This window comes from Lithobates pipiens, unplaced genomic scaffold, assembly GCF_037356315.1.
Source record: "Lithobates pipiens isolate NorthernLeopardFrog02 unplaced genomic scaffold, aLitPip1_a1.2 Scaffold_8, whole genome shotgun sequence".
NCBI classification, from domain to species: domain Eukaryota; kingdom Metazoa; phylum Chordata; class Amphibia; order Anura; family Ranidae; genus Lithobates; species Lithobates pipiens.
Window position 1 is genome coordinate 351,963,525 of NW_027507903.1, and position 18,418 is coordinate 351,981,942.

The following is an 18,418-nucleotide window of genomic DNA, read 5'->3' on the forward strand; positions in this document are numbered from 1 at the left end:
ATGATTTATTTCAGGTAACACTCGCATTGTGTGGATGATTGGACACTCCTTCATCTATTGGGCGAATTTGAGAGCTCAGCCATAGGGATGAGCTTCGTGTTCGAGTCGAACGTACGTTCGACTCGAACATTGGTCGTTCGGGCGTTCGCCGAATTCCGAACTTTTGGGCCGTTCGCGGCAAAATTCGTGTGGCCCACAATGCACTGCGATGGCGCAGTGCATTGCTGGCTCATGATTGGCCAAGCATGCACTGTGACCCCGCATGCTTGGCCAATCGCAGCGCCAGCAGCGAGGAGAGCCATGATTGGCCACGGGCATCCTGCCTGTGGCCAATCATAGCTCAGGCTGTGTAGTGCACACCCCACACTATACGCCTTTGAGGCGGCCTCGTGTAGTGTGTTGGCATCTGAAGCAGTGGGTGTTCTGTGTACCTTCAACACAGTTACACACCAATCGTTTTTGGCTGATTTCCTATCTTGCTCTTGTGTAGTGGTTACTGTCTGTGCCCTGACCGCAGTATACACCACTATATTCACCTCACCTATATAGCTAGTGATCTAGCTTTAATAATAGAGCTTGCAGTCAGCTTGCAGTCAGTAGTGTTAGGAGATAATGCGTGCTGTCTGCGTGCTCTGTACCCAGTACATACCACTATAATCCACCTACATAGCTGTTCTCTATTTGAGCCCAATTGCCATCTGCAGGAGTTATTGGAAGTTGTGTGTGCTTCTAGCACAGCACAGCACAGTATACATCTGTATATACCCCTTTAACTCTGCTGTTTTCTGGTTATTGTCTGCGTGCCCCAGCACAGTATACATCTGTATATACCCCTTTAACTCTGCTGTTTTCTGGTTATTGTCTGCGTGCCCTGACCGCAGTATACACCGTGATATTCACCTCACCTATATAGCTAGTGGTCCATCTTTAATAATAGCGCTTGCAGTCAGTAGTGTCAGGAGATAGTGCGTGCTGTCTGCGTGCTCTGTACCCAGTACATACCGCTATAATCCACCTACATAGCTGTTCTCTATTTGGGCCCAACCGTGATATTCACCTCACCTATATAGCTAGTGGTCCATCTTTAATAATAGCGCATGCAGTCAGTAGTGTCAGGAGATAGTGCGTGCTGTCTGCGTGCTCTGTACCCAGTACATACCGCTATAATCCACCTACATAGCTGTTCTCTATTTGGGCCCAATTGTCATCTGCAGGAGTTATTGGAAGTTGTGTGTGCTTCCAGCACAGCACAGTATACATCTGTATATACCCCTTTAACTCTGCTGTTTTCTGGTTATTGTCTGCGTGCCCTGACCGCAGTATACACCGTGATAGTCACCTCACCTATGTAGCTAGTGGTCCATCTTTAATAATAGAGCTTGCAGTCAGTAGTGTTAGGAGATAGTGCGTGCTGTCTGCGTGCTCTGTACCCAGTACATCCCGCTATAATCCACCTACATAGCTGTTCTCTATTTGGGCCCAATTGTCATCTGCAGGAGTTATTGGAAGTTGTGTGTGCTTCCAGCACAGCACAGTATACATCTGTATATACCCCTTTATCTCTGCTGTTCTCTAAAAAAGGCATCTGCAGGAGTTAGTGGGTGTTGTGTGCCTCCAGCACAATATAAACTACCCAACTACTGTTTTACCCAACTCCCTTCAGGCCATTACCATGTCTGGAAGGCCAGCAAGGAGAGGCAGACAGGCGCGAGCCGATAAAAGAGGGCAAGCAGGCTCTGTGTCTAGAGACAACAGTGCTGGTCGTGGACGCGGTGCATTGTCATCAGCACGTGGCCATGGGACATGCTTGTCCTTCTTTTCTGCAGCTGGACATGTTGAACCGCAACATGCCAACGACTTGGTAGAGTGGATGACCAAGCCCTCTTCATCCTCCTCATTCTCTCTCACCCAGTCTCAGGGTAGTAGCAAAGCAGCTGCCAACACATCGTCTTCCCTCCTCTCAATGTCATCATCAGTGACTCCTTCCCTAGACCCACCACGTCCTCCTGAGGAGTCTCCTGAACTCTTTGAGCACAGTGTTGGGTACATGCTCCAGGAGGATGCCCAGTGTTTGGTGGGCTCTGATGATGACACTCAGCTAGAGGAAGGCAGTAGCGTGAGCGCAGAGAGAGGGGATGCTCAAGAAGGACAGCAATCTGGCAGTCATGTTCCACAAGCTGCAGCATACTGCCAGGTTTGCTACAGCGATGAAGAGGGAGGGGATGATGAGGGCACTGACTACACGTGGGTGCCTGGAAGGAGGGAGGAGGAGGAGGAGGAGGCACATGTCCAACGAGGCAGGATGCCCTCTGGGGGTCAGCTTAGGGGCAGCACACCAACTGAATCACACCGCAGAGCTCCGCCTGCGCAGAGCGCTTCCTCTGCGCGTTATTCTAAAAGTTCTTTGGTGTGGGACTTTTTTGAGACGAGTGCATCAGATCGCACCGCTGCTATTTGCAACATATGTCTCAAGCGTATCTCACGTGGCCAAAACATCAGCCGCTTGGGCACCACATGCTTGACCAGACATATGTTGACCTGCCATGCAGCTCGTTGGCAAGCGTACCTCAAAGACCCACACCAAAGAACAAAGCGGACCTCTCCTTGCTCCTCATCAGCTGGCATCTCCAACCCCACTAGACCTTCAGTCCTCTCTGAAACCTGCTCTGAGAGGAATGAAGGTGTAGAATTAGGTGTGTCACAGCCAAGTGCTTCCGGGAACTCTGCTAGTGGTACATCCACATCCGATTATAGCAGGCAAATGTCCCTGCCCCAGCTGCTGGACCGGCGGAAGAAGTTTACTCCCAGCCATCCACATGCCCAGCGGTTGAATGCTAGCTTGGCTAAATTGCTAGCACTTCAACTGCTACCTTTTCAGTTGGTAGACTCGGCCCCCTTCCGTGAGTTTGTACAATGTGCGGTTCGTCAGTGGCAGGTCCCCAAACGCCACTTTTTCTCACGGAAGGCGATTCCGGCTCTCTACCGGCATGTGGAAGGCAATGTCCTTGCCTCGCTGGACAGGGCGGTCAGCGGTAAGGTGCATATTACCGCTGACTCATGGTCCAGCAGGCATGGACAGGGACGTTACCTGTCTTTCACGGCCCATTGGGTCACTCTTCTGGCTGCTGGGAAGGATGCAGGACAAGGTGCAGTAGTGTTGGAGGTTGTTCCGCCACCACGCCTCCAAAATGCTACTATTGGTTGTGACACACCTCTCTCCTCCACCCCCTCCTCTTCTTCTTCCTCCATGGCCTCTTCCAGTGCTCTGTCCTCAGAACCAGCAGTGCTCCGTAGGCGTTCCAGGGGCTACGCAAGTACGCAGGCAAAACGATGCCATGCCGTGCTTGCGCTGGTTTGTTTGGGGGACAGGAGCCACACTGGGGCGGATGTTTTGTCAGCTCTGCAGGGGCAGGCCGAGAGGTGGTTGACGCCACGCCAGCTTAAGCCAGGAATGGTGGTTTGCGACAATGGCACCAACCTCCTCTCCGCCCTCCGACAGGGACAACTGACCCATGTGCCCTGTGTAGCTCACGTCCTTAACCTGGTGGTGCAGCGGTTCTTGGGCAGGTACCCCGGCTTACATGATGTCCTGAAGCAGGCCAGGAAAGTCTGTGTGCATTTCCGCCGATCATTTAATGCCTGTGCTCGGCTGGCTGAGCTCCAAAAGGAGTTGAACCTGCCCAAGAACCGCCTTATATGTGACATGCCCACCAGATGGAACTCAACATTGGCCATGCTGCAGCGGCTGCACACGCAGCAGAGGGCCATCAATGAGTACCTGTGCGACTACGGCACCAGGACAGGGTCAGGGGAGCTTGGTTTTTTCTCACCACGCCAGTGGGGCATGATCAGGGATGCATGCACTGTCCTGTCACCGTTTGAGGAGGCCACAAGGATGGTGAGCAGTGACAGTGCATGCATCAGTGACACTGTACCTCTTGTCCACCTCTTGGAGCATACGCTGCGTGGAATAATGGACAGGGCACTTGAGGCAGAACAGAGGCAGGAAGAGGAGGACTTCCTTGCCTCTCAAGGCCCCCTTTATCCAGACAGTGTTCCTGCTGTGCCACCCATCACACAGGAAGAGGGTGAGGAGGAGGAAGAGGAGGAGGAGGATGATTGTGTCAGCATGGAGGTGGAGGCTGGCACTCAGCATCAGCATCAGCAGCAGCAGTCTTATAGGGATGATTTACAGTCCCAAGAAACACGTGGACTTGTACGTGGCTGGGAGGAGGTAGCTGCGGATCATGTTGTCCTTAGTGACCCAGAGGACTCCGGACCGAATGCCTCAGCTAACCTACGCTGCATGGCCTCCCTGATCCTGCAAAGCCTGCGGAAGGATCCTCGTATTCTTCGGATCAAGGAGAGGGACCATTACTGGCTGACCACTTTCCTTGATCCACGGTACAAGGGTAAGGTTGCCGACCTTATCTTGCCATCGCAGAGGGAGCAGAGGATGAGACATCTCCGGGAGGCCTTGCAGAAAGCTCTGTGCAACGCGTTCCCAGAGACTGGGAGGTCACAAACTCCTGGTCCTGGACAACGTGTTGCTGAGGCATCAGTCAGAAGGAGCGGTGGAGAAGGTGGCCGTCTGACTGATGCTTTCAGACAATTTTTTATGGATCACTGGCCAGAGCTTGCACAGTATGCAATTGAGCTACTGGCCTGTCCTGCATTCAGCGTTCTTTCGGAACGCACCTTCAGTGCTGCTGGTGGCTTTGTTACCGATCACAGGGTGCGCCTGTCCACCGAATCAGTTGATCGACTGACCTTCATCAAGATGAATCAGTCTTGGATCACCCACAGCTACCAAGCACCTGAAGCTGATGTAACCGAATAATTTTTTTTAAAATACCACATCCCTTCAAGACTGCCTATGCTGATGCTGAGTGACTGTCCTGTTATGTTGATTGTCTATCCTCTTCCTCCTCCGCTGATATGTTGGAAGAACATTTTTGGTTCTGGGTGATGCCAGCAGCCCAATTTTTCTGCCCCTGTTTAACAGGGGCGTTTAATTACAATTTTTGATGCAATGCTTTGCAGCAGGGCTAATTCCTGCAATAAAACTAGAGTATATGGCAGAGGTTGCAGTGTGATGGCACCAGTGCGTAAGGCCCAATTTTTCTGCCCCTGTTTAACAGGGGCGTTTAAGTACAATTTTTGATGCAATGCTTTGCAGCAGGGCTAATTCCTGCAATAAAACTAGAGTATATGGCAGAGGTTGCAGTGTGATGGCACCAGTGCCTAAGGCCCAATTTTTCTGCCCCTGTTTAACAGGGACATGTAATTACAATTCTTGATATAATATTTCACAGGAGGGCCCCTTCCTGTGCCCACCGAGAGTAACGGTGAGGACTTATAGTGTTGTGGCACCAGCACCACAACCACCAAAGGTCAATTTTTCTACCACTGTTCAACAATGGCATGTAATTACAATTCTTGATATAATTGTTCACAGCAGGGCGCTCCTGCGCCCACCAAGAGTCACTTTCAGGGCTTACAATGTTGTGGCAAAACCAACACCTTGTTCAACCATTTCTGCAGAGCATATAGGGCAGGCCCCTACTTACTAACATCCAACTTACAAACATCAGACAGCAGCAAGTGAGATGAAAAAAGATGGACGACAAAACAAATTATACAGGGGTGATAACACTTCCCTATGTTTTCCAAAAAGCTTAAAAATAGTATTTTTTGACTGGAGCTACACTTTAAAAATGTACCAGTTGAAAATTACAAACAGATTCAACTTAACACAACAAACCTACACAGTCCCTGTCTTGTTTGCACCGCCTGTATACTGCTGTTCTGAGTATATAGGGCCTGGGGGCCACACGCATTTCCTTTTTTTAATATGGGTACGGGCAGGGCCAGATTAAGAACTTCGTGGGCCTGGTGCTGAAGATTTTTGTGCGGCCTTTTATAAACAATAAATAAATAAAAATGCAAACTATTTTTGTTATAACAAATTAGAGGGAGAGAGGGAGAAAGGGGATGAAAGAGGTGTGAGGGGTAAGGGAGGGGGGATGGGAGAGAGAGGATGCATATGAGCATGTGTGGGAATGACATCAAAGCAGCCTGGCCAAGGCAAGTGTCCGAAGGCACAGAACCCAGAAGGAAGACCTGGTGAAGATGGAAGTGCTCGGGCCCCGCCAGATTGATCACAGCACAGCACTGGAGGGCTCAGTCTGACAGGTAAGTGTACCCTAATGTGCTAATATGCTGGGCATAATTGTACATTGTGGCATAACCTACCCCAGGACCTCTAAAAAGTAGTAATGTTAGAAAAGTTTACTACCGCTTTAATATCACAGGCGCCTGTCATGGGGCCCCCTACCTGTGGCCCTTGGGCAGTGCCTAAGTACATAGTTGTCAACATTTCAAAAATATTTTCAGGGACGCTTTTTTTACAAGTGCTATATCTGGAGTAGCTGACATCCCCTATGTTCCTCTATACACCACAATAGTAATTACAAAATTAAATAAGTACTAATAATGGGGCAGAACAAATATGAGGACTGTGAGATTTCCTTTAGTTGAACTAACAAAAGTGTGCCCATTCTAGAGCTGGTAACATTGAGGATATTCAGTATAATTTTAAAGAACAGTTTTTGTGGGTAAGAGGCATAGGGGAGGAGTATGAATGGTATAAAAGTGGGAAGTATGTGCAGGTGAGGGAGAGGAATGTGGAGGGTCTAACAGTGGGCACTATGTACATGAGAGGAGTGCAGAGGGTATGGCAGAAGGCACTATGTACAGGAGAGGAGTGTAGGGGGGTATGACATTGGGCACTATGTAGAAGAGAAGAGTGTGGAGGGTATGACAGTGAGCAATATCTACAGGAGTGTGGAGGGTATGACAGTGGGCCCTATGTACAGGAGAGAAGTGTGGAGAGTAGGACAGTAAGCAGTAATTACAGGAGAGGAGTGTGGAGGGAGGTTATGACGGTGGGCACTATGTATAGGAGAGGCGTATGGAGGGTATGACAGTGAGTAGTATGTACAGGAGAGGAGTGTGGAGGGTATGACAGTGGGCACTATGTATAGGAGAGAAGTGTTGGAGGTATGACAGTGGGCACTATGTATAGGAGAGTAGTGTGGAGGATATGACAGTGGGCACTATGTATAGGAGAGGAGGATGAAGTAATCTGGGAATGAAAAATCGAAAGGTTTGTGGGAGGATGTTTAGGGACTGCGTAGTGGTTAAGCTGGCCATACATGGATTGAAATTACACCAATTAAGCAGAGACCAGCCATAGTTGATCTATGTATGGGCTAGCTGGTTTTACACAAGTCAACCTATTAACCGACTTGAGTACAACCAGCCTGTCAAGTTTTCCCCAAAACAATCAGTGCTGCCAGCTATAGTTGGCAACACTAATCATTGTATTTACTGGCGGAACACAATAACACTGCGGGAGTGATTGCCCCATTCACAGGGCAGCAGGTGAGAGGGTGTGTGGGGACAGGCTGGGGAGAGATACTAGTCAGTCCCTGGGTAGGCACTGGTTAGTATCAGAGCCAGATACACACAGATTACATACGCCACCATCGTTACTGTGAGAGCAAGAATTCTAGCACTAGACCTCCTCTGTAACTCTAAACATGTAACCTGTAAAAAAATGTAAAGCATCGCTTAGTACACAACAAAAAATCGTGCTAACTTTAGCGTTTTTTTTAAATGAATGAAACGTTTGAAAAATTGCTGCGCAAATATCGTGTAACATTGCAAAGACCACCATTTTATTCCATAGGGTGTCTGCTAAAACAATATATAATGCTTGAGGGTTCTGAGTAATTTTGTAGCATAAAAAAATGATGATTTTTACATGTAGGAGAGAAGTCTCAGAATGGGCCTGGGTGGCAAGGGGTTAATTATCATAAGTAATATAAAAATAATTATTATAAGCTATGTGAGTTCATCCTCTGAGTCTGCTGCAGAGTGTTCCAGCTTGTATTTATACTGACCGCTCTGTATGTAGCTTATGACAGTCTGCGCAAGGAGCCCCGTATCCATAGATGATAGCAGCCCCATATTTTAACCAGTGCTGGAGTGGGTCTTTAGCTACCTACTCACCAAATGTGGAGTCTCTGTGACTGATCACCGAGCTACAATCCTCGTACAAGTCTATCTTTAAAAAAAAAAAAAATTTTTTTTTTTTTTTTTTTTGGGGCAAATGGGCCTATCTTGAGGAAGGGGCCTGGAGCTGCAGCTATGTTAATCCGGCCCTGGGTACGGGGTTCCCCTTAATATGCGTACAAGACCCAAATAGGCTGGTAATGGGCAGGGAGGGCTACCCATGCCATTTTTCTGAATGATTTTCAACCATATTGCAGGAACCAGATATAACATTAAACATTAAATGGTGTTATTTCCGTTTAATGTCATTTTGTGCAGGGACTGTTCTAAACACGGGAAACACGTGGCACTTCACAGGCATACTACAGACACCCCCCAGGCACCATATTTAAAGGAATATTTCACTTTTTTTTTTCACTTTAATCGTCATTAAAATCAGTGCTCCCGCCAAAACGGCCGTTTTTAAAACCATTTTTTGCATTGACCCATGTCCCCTGAGGCAGGAGTCAGGTCCCCAAACCCTTTTTAGGATAGTATCTTGCATATTAGCCGTTAAAATTAGCACTTTCCATTTCGAACGTTCGAGTCCCATAGACTTCAATGAGGTTCTAACGTTCGTTTCGAACGCGGGGTCCGTTCGAAAGTTCTGGTGCGAACCGAACCGGGGGGTGTTCGGCTCATCCCTACTCAGCCACGAGTTTATACTAGCAATTTAGGATTGGATGCTTCTAAATTTAAGTTTATTTTTGGTGTGGAAAGAGGGGGATGTTATGGTCAGACCTAATTTCTTTTATTTCACAGCTTCTTCTTCATTTTCCCTCTCTGGATATCTTAATTATTCATATAAGTGGTAATGATATTGGTTACCATAAAACTTTGGACCTTAATTTTCGGATTAGGGATGATCTACAGAAGATACAGTTATCATTTCCCAATTCAGTAGTGTTTTTTTTTTTTCAGAAATTGTGCAGAGGATAGGTTGGCTTTCCTATCCTTCTGTACGTCCTTTTGAAAAAATCAGGAAAGGGTGGGAATGCTATCCTTTAGGCACACGGAGCTGGAAGAGGGTAACCCCGGCCTTTTCAGGCAGGATGGCATCCATCTGTCTGATATTGGCTTGGATATTTTCAATGTAGGTTTAAGTTACTGTGTTGAGATGGCCGCGGGTTGGGGTACTGTGGGCAGTTGGCCTTAGGTCCTCCTGCCCTTTTGGGTATTTTGTGTTGCTGCCTGAGCCGTAGTGACTGGGCTAGCTTTAAGTTTATTGGATGAGTTTTGATGAGTTATGTACAACATTTTGAAACCAATAATAAACAACCGCGGCCATTATTATCCAAACACCTGTCTGCTTGTCTTATTTCAAAAGTTATTGAATAAAAATTCCAGCCTGCTGTCCCATGATAGGAAAAGGGAGAGGGCAGTTTCTTGCCCCCCCTTTTCCTCATGGGAGAGCGGCTGGATCAGCTGTTTCAAGTTCCCCTGCAGAGCCTGTGGCCAGCGGGGAAACAGCTGTTAGTCACATGTTTTTGAGAAGGGGTACAGGTGACCTCTCTTCATGACATGTAAAAAAGCCTGGGAAGAACTGGTTTAAACCAGTTTTCTTGGGGCTATATAAAGGAGGTTCTGCTGAGGGGGCTCATTCGCCTCAGAAGAAGAGCTGTGGTGTTCTCTCCCCTCCCTCCCTCCCTAAAAAATAAAAAATTTGTATTTAAATGTATTTTAATTCTGTATGGTTATGTTCATTTATTTTGTCGCGGTTGTTGTTATGTGGTAAGTCACCTTTGCAAAAAATAAAATAAACAATAATACAGAATTGTAACAGCAAAGGGGGACAAGTTATTATGGCTTTTTACTTATAGTGTTTCAAGTGTTGGGTATTTTGTGTTGCTGCCTGAGCCGTAGTGACTGGGCTAGTTTTAAGTTTATTGGATGAGTTTTGATGAGTTATGTACAACATTTTGAAACCAATAATAAACAACCGCGGCCATTATTATCCAAACACCTGTCTGCTTGTCTTATTTCAAAAGTTATTGAATAAAAATTCCAGCCTGCTGTCCCATGAAGTTCCCTCTATTTGTTACTAAATGTTTTCTTACCTCTTAATTTTTCCAAACTTTTGGAGGAATTCAATAAAGCTGCTGCACCACATTTTTTACTTTAATCCCAATTGGTAATGTATTGTGCCAAATTTAAAAAGCATTTGCGACACTTTTGGTTCTGACAGCAACTTGTGTTGCATGTGCTCTAAATGTGCAGCATGCAACAAATTCAAATAGATGTTCTAGACAGGTACACAAATTAGGTACGTGAATTAGGCACATTCTGCACCATGTTTAAAAAGCATAAGAGACACTTTCGCAAAATCTGTCTGCCTCAGTCTTTATAAATTCCAGGGTTAAAATTTTAGTTTTAAATAGAAAAGGGAGAGTTTTAAAAATTCTTTAACCACTTTCAGACCGGACCATTTTGCTGGCTTAAGACCAGAACACTTTTTGCGATTCGGCACTGCGTCGCTTTAACTGACAATTGCGCAGTCGTGTGATGTGGCTCCCAAACAAAATTAACATACATTTTTTTTCCCACAAATAGAGATTTCTTTTGGTGGTATTTGATCACCCCTGCAGTTTTTATTTTTTGCGCTATAAAGAAAAAAAAAACGACAATTTTGAAAAAAAAACACATTATATTTTACTTTTTGCTATAATAAATATCCCCAAAAATATATAAAAAATAAATGTTTTCCTCAGTTGAGGCCGATATGCATCCTTTTACATATTTTGGTAAAAAATCGCAATAAGCGATTATTGATTGGTTTCCGCCAAATTTATAGCGTTTACAAGATAAGGTATAGTTCTATGGCATTTTTAGCAATAATTATTTTTTACTAGTAATGACGGCGATCAGCAATTTTTATTGTGACTGCGACATTATGGCGGACACATCGGACATTTTTGACACATTTTTGGGGCCATTGTCATTTATACATCAAGCAGTGCTATACAAATGCACTGATTCCTGTGTAAATGACACTGGCAGTGAAGGGCTTAACCAGGGGGTGACAGTGTAGGAGTTAAGTGTGTCCTAGGGGCGTGTTACTAACTGAGGGGGGCGTGGCTGTGTGTTAGTGAACACTGATCTTTGCTCCAATCACAGGGAGCAGAGATCAGTGTCACTTGTTGCTAGGCAGAACGGGGAGATGCTATTTACTTCGGTATCCCCGCGGCGATCGGGTCCATGGGACCCGCGACCGGACTCACTGGGGTTTCGACCGGCACACGTGTGCGCCCACTGGTGGCGCACACGCGATGGCAGGGTGACAATTACTAATGGATGTACCTGTATGCCAGTTTGCCTGCCTGTGCCATTCTGCCAAAGTACATCGTTGTGCGCCGGTCGGGAAGCGGTTAAGATTTTTATTTCCCTGCATCCTGCATCCTGTTGTAGAGATTTTCTTTTACTTCTTTTGTAGAAACAGAAGGAAGTGAGAGGATATCTGTTCAAAGCAGGGCGAGACTGAAATAGTTGTCACCTCAATAGTTGTACTCATTGGAAGATTTTCCATCTACTCCTGTTCCGGTGACAACGGCCATCAAAAGACACTTAATTGCAAGGAAACAGCTTTGTTACTGATCTGTCGCTCCTCTATACCCAAAGATCAGCAGGCATACTGGTACATGTATTTCCATAGCTTTAAGGCCCCTTTCACACACTGATTGTTAGTTTCATCAGTTCAATCACGTTTTTCAATAGATGAAATTAACATCAGTTTATCATGAATTTGTCATCAGTTTTTCATCTGTCTTTACATCAGTTTTTTTACATCCTCCAGCTAAAGTCCTTAATCACTTGAGTCCCAGAGCCATGTTTTTTTGAAAAAAATGGACCGTTTGTCCATTTACATCCGTTTTACGTCCAGTCTGTTTTTTTAACAAAAGAAAAATAGGGCTTTGATCCATTCCAAAAAATGGATGTTGACGGAAGTGGATGTAAATGGATGTAAATGCATGACCATCCATTTACATCCATTTTTCAATAGGGATGCCTTACTGTCCGCTTTTCATCCGTCAACAGATGGATGAAAAACAAACAAACATTCCGCATGTGTGAAAATGGCCTAACTTGCAAGGTTTTGATGTTACCTGTTATCCCACAAAACTTGTGTTCAAAACTCTGTTGTTGATTCAGTTAGCTACACACCCAGCCAGGCCATATGTCATTATTTGGGATCGTATCACAGGATCCAGGCAAAGTTGCTTACCTTCTCCCCAGGACCCTGCGATATCCTCCCTCTGTGTGTGCAAGCCGTCCTCCGCCGGATCTATCACAGTGCCAGGCTCCTTTCCCTGTGAGCGTCGCAGCGCACGGGGCACAGCTCAGCATCAGATTCAAAAAGTTAAAAACCCAGAACACATACAGTACACTGTATTTTTTTATATATATATTATATATACTGTTCTTTTTGCCTGGAAACTTGAGAATGTCCGTAGCAACCAAAAGGTGTCCCTTTACATCAAAAGCGATTTTAGACCAGCTATAAAACAGCGATAATAAAATATAATCACATAGAATCACATTCAGAATTGAGCGATAGTGATTTGTGGGTAAATTCATCATCTAACAAAGTAATGACAGCATCAATTCTGCAACTGAGCAAATTTCAGTGTTTTTGATTTGATTACATTATTGAATACATTTTATTATTATTGTATTATTATTTATCATAATTATAGTTATAGTTATTTATTATATTACAATTTATGATTTTGTGTTTCAAACTTTATCATACCTAGCATGTCTACTAAACTCTTGTTTGGACAGATTTAAGTGAGTTATTCCTAAGAATTAAATACCTACAATATAAAACGTCAAATTTCCATGTGAAACATTGTACCGCCTTCAGCATCAAAAATCTGACATAATCATACAACCAGGGAGGTTAAAACAAGCTCAGCTAGCAATCCTGTCACCAGGTCACCTAGTGACCCCACATTTCAAAGACTATTCCTAGTGACCCCCAGTAGTTCTTAGTTCCACTGGCTTTCTGAGTAGATTTCAAGTGACTGACCATCTCAGCGAGGCCTTGTAATACTGAGATCCTTAGTGTTTTTGTACTGTACATCAACAATTTCTGTTGCTGTGATGCTGTTTTTTTGAGAGGCACTTTCCTAATTTTGTTCTTTAATTCCATTGATTTGCATTTACATTTATTTTTTGCTTTTTACTTTTGTATAAAAAAATTGTTTTCTTGTATCCTTGGCTTTCTGTGTAAGATTTCTGATGGGGAAATTGCATATTACATATTTACTGCTGCTGGGCAGGGATGGTGGAAACCACCTCAGGTGAAAGGAACGCAACATCACTCCATAGACCCCAAGTTAAGAAAAGACGGGCTGCAGAGCAGGTAGGAGAATCCCAAAAAAGAAGGAGGGACCAGGACCAATCTGAATATACAATTTAAGTAGCATTAAATTAACACAAAAAGAATCTAATATTTTACAGTTAGGCCTTAAATGTGCCCCTAACAAACCGTTGAATAAGTTTGACGAGTATATGGATATTCATAAATATATCCGTAAAATTAATATGAAAAATATTTTTTAAATACTAACCCAAGGGTGAAAAATCTAACACATTTAAATGGTAATATAATAGGTCGGGATAGTGGCTTAAAGAATCGTTCACTATTTAACCCTTTAAACGCTGCCAATCAACATGTGGAAGTATTTAAAAATTTAGTTTTGAGAGATTTGGAATCAGTAGTACCCAAGAAGAATATAAATCCTCATTATATACAGGATAATATTAGACTGTTAGAAGACAGAAAGGACATTGTAATTAGACCAGCAGATAAGGGTGTTTTTTATGAAACCCAAATAAATCAAATGTGGTCTGATAAAGACACATACGTGAAGTTAACTGCTTATCAACGTGATTTGGAAATATTGGTATCTTTAGGAACAACAAGTAGAGTGCTGAATAAGAAGGAGGCAAATTTTTTGGTACCCAGTTATTGTAGAATACCAACAATTTATACATTACCTAAGGTACACAAAAATTCTGTAATTCCTCCAGCACGCCCAATTGTGAATAGCATTGGTTCAGCTACTGCGAGATTGGGGCAATATTTAGACACTTTCTTGCAGGCCAGCATTTTAAGAACGAAGGCATACTTAAAAGATATTAAAAACTTGTTACAGATTATTAATCAGATAGATTTAACAGATAAAAAAGAAGTCTATATGGTAACGGCCGATGTGTCGTCATTGTATAGCATAATACAACATGACAACGCACTGTTAGCACTCAACTGGGCACTATATCAAAGAGATGACATACCTTATGAGCAGAAAGTATTTTTGAGGCAGGCTTTGGATTTATGCCTGTCTCACAACTACTTCTGGTATAATTACCATTTTTATTTACAAAAACAGGGTGTTGCTATGGGGGCAAAATTTGCCTCCAGTTTAGCAAATTTATTTATAGCTGAGTGGGAGGACAAATCAGTCTTTACACAACAGAGGAAGCCTTTATTATTTTACAGACGGTATATAGATGACCTCCTGTTTATTTGGGAGGGCACTGAGGACTCTTTGCATGAGTTTATGGTACAACTAAATTCTAATAAAAATAATATTGTCTTAGATTATGAATATAGTAAGGATCAGATTCATTTTCTTGATGTGGATATCATCAGACAGGGAGACGGTTTGATCACTAAAGTGTATTTCAAACCCACTGATAGAAACAGCTACCTCCCTTTGACAAGTGGACATCAGCCACATTGGTTGAGCAATATTCCGAAAGGTCAGGTCATGCGCATTAGAAAAAATTGTACATTAGACAGTGACTTCCATATTCAATCTGAAGTTATAAAAAAAACGTGTTATTGAAAAAGGTTATGATGAATTTGTTTTAGACAAAATTGTTACATCTGTGGGGAACATTCCGAGAGATACGTGCCTTGAGAACAAACTAAGCGAAGCCAATTCTAATCATGAATGGGGTTTATCTCCAACTTCCATGTTCAGTACAAGGAAGTGGAGAACATTTTTAGACAACACTGGAATATATTGCATATGGATAAGCGTCTGAGCCAATCACTTCCAAACAATTCATCATTTATATACAGAAAGGCCCCCGAGTTTTGGCGATATGGTGGTAAAATTTTTTTTACATCCACCAAGAAACCAATGACTTTCTGAGATCGGGGTGTTTTTTTGCATGTAGAAGGTGTCAAACCTGTGCAAAAGTGAACCAACCCATCAGAGGCCTTACTAAGTTTGTCTTAACAGGTAATAATAATAATAGATTTGAAATTAAGGAATTTATTACCTTTAATTCCACGCACGTAGTGTATGTTTTACAATGTCCATGTAATTTGATGTACGTGGGATGAACCAAAAGGACTTTAAAAAAAGTATCTCGGAACATATCCACAATATAGAGGTTGGTTTTAAAGACCATGGGGTTTCATTGCATTTTAAGAAATATCATAACCAAGACCCCTCTCTGTTGAAATTTTGGGGTGTTGATAGGATACACCCAAACTGGCGTGGTTCAAACATGGTGCACGAGATATCAAAAAGAGAATCTCGCTGGATATAGTTAATGTATACTCTTACTCCAAGCGGGTTAAACATCAAATTGGACGTGAACTGCTTTATTAGTGATTACTGAAGGATATTTTGGTTATATTATAATTATAATTATATGGTGTAGGTATAAAAGTAATAATATGTTGGTTGAAGCATCAGCATGATGCTTTAATTTTGTGGTTAGAGTACTGGTAGTAGACCTCCAGATTTAGTGGGGTATACATATAGCGCTGGTCATTAAGGTGTATTTTAATTTTAATTTGATTTATATTTTTTCCTTAATTTTAATTTCATTTTAGCTTAGTTTGATTTTATTGTATTCTATTTTGATTGTATATAATAATGAGGAGGTCTTTAATCAACTGGAGGTTATTTTTTTACCCATATCTAGGGGCATTGGGCCTGTAGGATTATTATGCTAATACCCTATAGTGTATAGTGAAATACAATGTACCTTGTATGGTATAAAGCTTCTATTGACCTGATAGCTGCTATATCTAGTTAATGGAATTGGCCGATAGCTGCTATATCCAGCTAATGGAATTGGTTAGTATATATGGTCCCCCTTAGATAATTCATGATATGAGTCGAGTGGTAGAATTGATGCAAACACTTTAAAATATTATGAGGACACCAATTAATACATTTGTATCTATTTTTATGAATTACATTTTTATTTAAATTTAAAAATAATAATTTAATGTATAATGTTATACTATACAGTGATTTGATCCGTTTTATAGAATATTTAGATGATATGAATTCTAGTGTGTTTTAAAAAAAAAAAATTTTAGGGATTGTAATGAAGGGTATATAGGTATTTTTTTTAATGAATAATAGCGGCGTCTGATTTTCTAATGAGGTTTCGTTTCCTGTATATTATTCTGATTGATATTATGTCAGTGGAATAGTAAACACTCAGTCTGTAGAAAATTATGGGCGAGCGTGATAATGTCGGAGAGTGTCTCTCTGCCCTTCTAATATGCATAGTTTGTTTTATATGACTGACTAAGTTGAAATTAATTGAGTAATAAACTGTTTGATTAATTAAGGTTGCTAGATTAGAACATGGACATATTATAAGTAGAAGAGAGTTTTTTTAGTAATGCGTGTATGTATGTAAAATAATTTTCTTTTATATAGATTACTTGTTAACTGTATCTGCAAGCGATTCACAGCCGATTAACATCGGTAAATGTGTGGGAGTGCTATGTTGCACTGTACTTGTGTAAGCCGCCGAGTCTGCAGATTACTATACTATGGCTGGGTGTTGCCGGTGTAATGACCGATGCATAATCAGTGTGTGAAGAAGGGGTTAATATGGTAATTGTTGACTCCAGAGACATAAAGGAGAGTGAGCGCCGTGTGGCCCCACCCTCAGATGATGTCGGAATGACAAAACGCATCATGGTGGAGCCACACGACGAGCTGTGATGATGGCAGTGTTCCCAGATAGGTGAAGGGGCCTCACATTGGTTGCAGTCAGCCGTGACAAGCTGCAGTGAGCGGTAGGAGAAGTCTGCGCATATCGGGCACTGTGACAGTAATAAGTGAAGCGATCATATGTGAACTTTTTTGTATCTTTTGTGAGTGCATAACCTGATGTTTTTTTATGATTATTATTAAATAAATCAGTGGTTTATGGGATTACACTATGTCCGTTTGTATTTATATGTTTTTACTGAGATACTGAGACGATACGAGTTTATCATGGAGAAAGAAGTGAGGACTCACACCAAAGCTGAAGTACCGATATGCCTGTTTAACTGGGAGATCCCGGTAAGAGCATTACCAGAAAGAGAGCGCTTTCACATTTCCTCCCCCCCGACACTGAAAGCCAATTTAGAACAGTATGTCACGGAACTGATCCAAATTAAGAAAAAAAATTCATGCGTGACAAACTGGCTTATGATAATAGTCAGGCTTACAATTGGACCCCCTTTTGGGAACAAAAAGAAAAATGTCGTTAGATCAACCTCGGCTACTGCTACTGCCTCGGAACAATCGGATTCAGACGCTTCATCTCACTCCTCTATTTCTAGTCCTTTTTCACAGGTCCCAGCCTCAGCTTCTTCATCTAAGAAGACATCTCATCACAAGCGCAACAACGGTAATGATGGGGGTACCAAACCCAAATCTTCATCTCACTAGCACCGCACCCCCATGAACACTAGAGCCTCCATGGCCAAATCCTCAGGTATTTCTAAGACCACTGTTCCTTTCCTATTCACTTCACAGTCTGGCACACCTGACCCGCAGGCGGCTGCGGCCTCACCCCAATCGGAGGGGGGACAGGACGCAGCCGCCTTCGAGTCGGGTTTTCGCACAGCCCCCATTTTCTCCCAACCAGTTCACGATCCGAAGAAAACTCTGGATCCGAGTTCCAGCTTCCTGAAGCAAACCAAGATAATCTCGAAATAATCAATTTATCGTCCTCTGAGCTTACTGAGGCGCAAATTTCTGTTCTAAAATTAGGCCTCACTTTTTGTCCAACTCAATCAATTGATACATTTGAGTTAATTAAAGATTTGAATCTTTTTGCCCATAAGTTGCTGTTCAGGGTGATGTTTGATGGTTCTCAATCCACAACACAATCGTCATGACAGCTGGATCCCCCCATACGGGGGTTGAGTCTCAATGATGTAAAAGCTATGGAGGAGGATGGAGCTTTGGGAGGAGGGGCACATCGATGAGACTGATCTAGAGGAGGCGGAACTCTTATCAGATGACCCCTGTGATCCTCC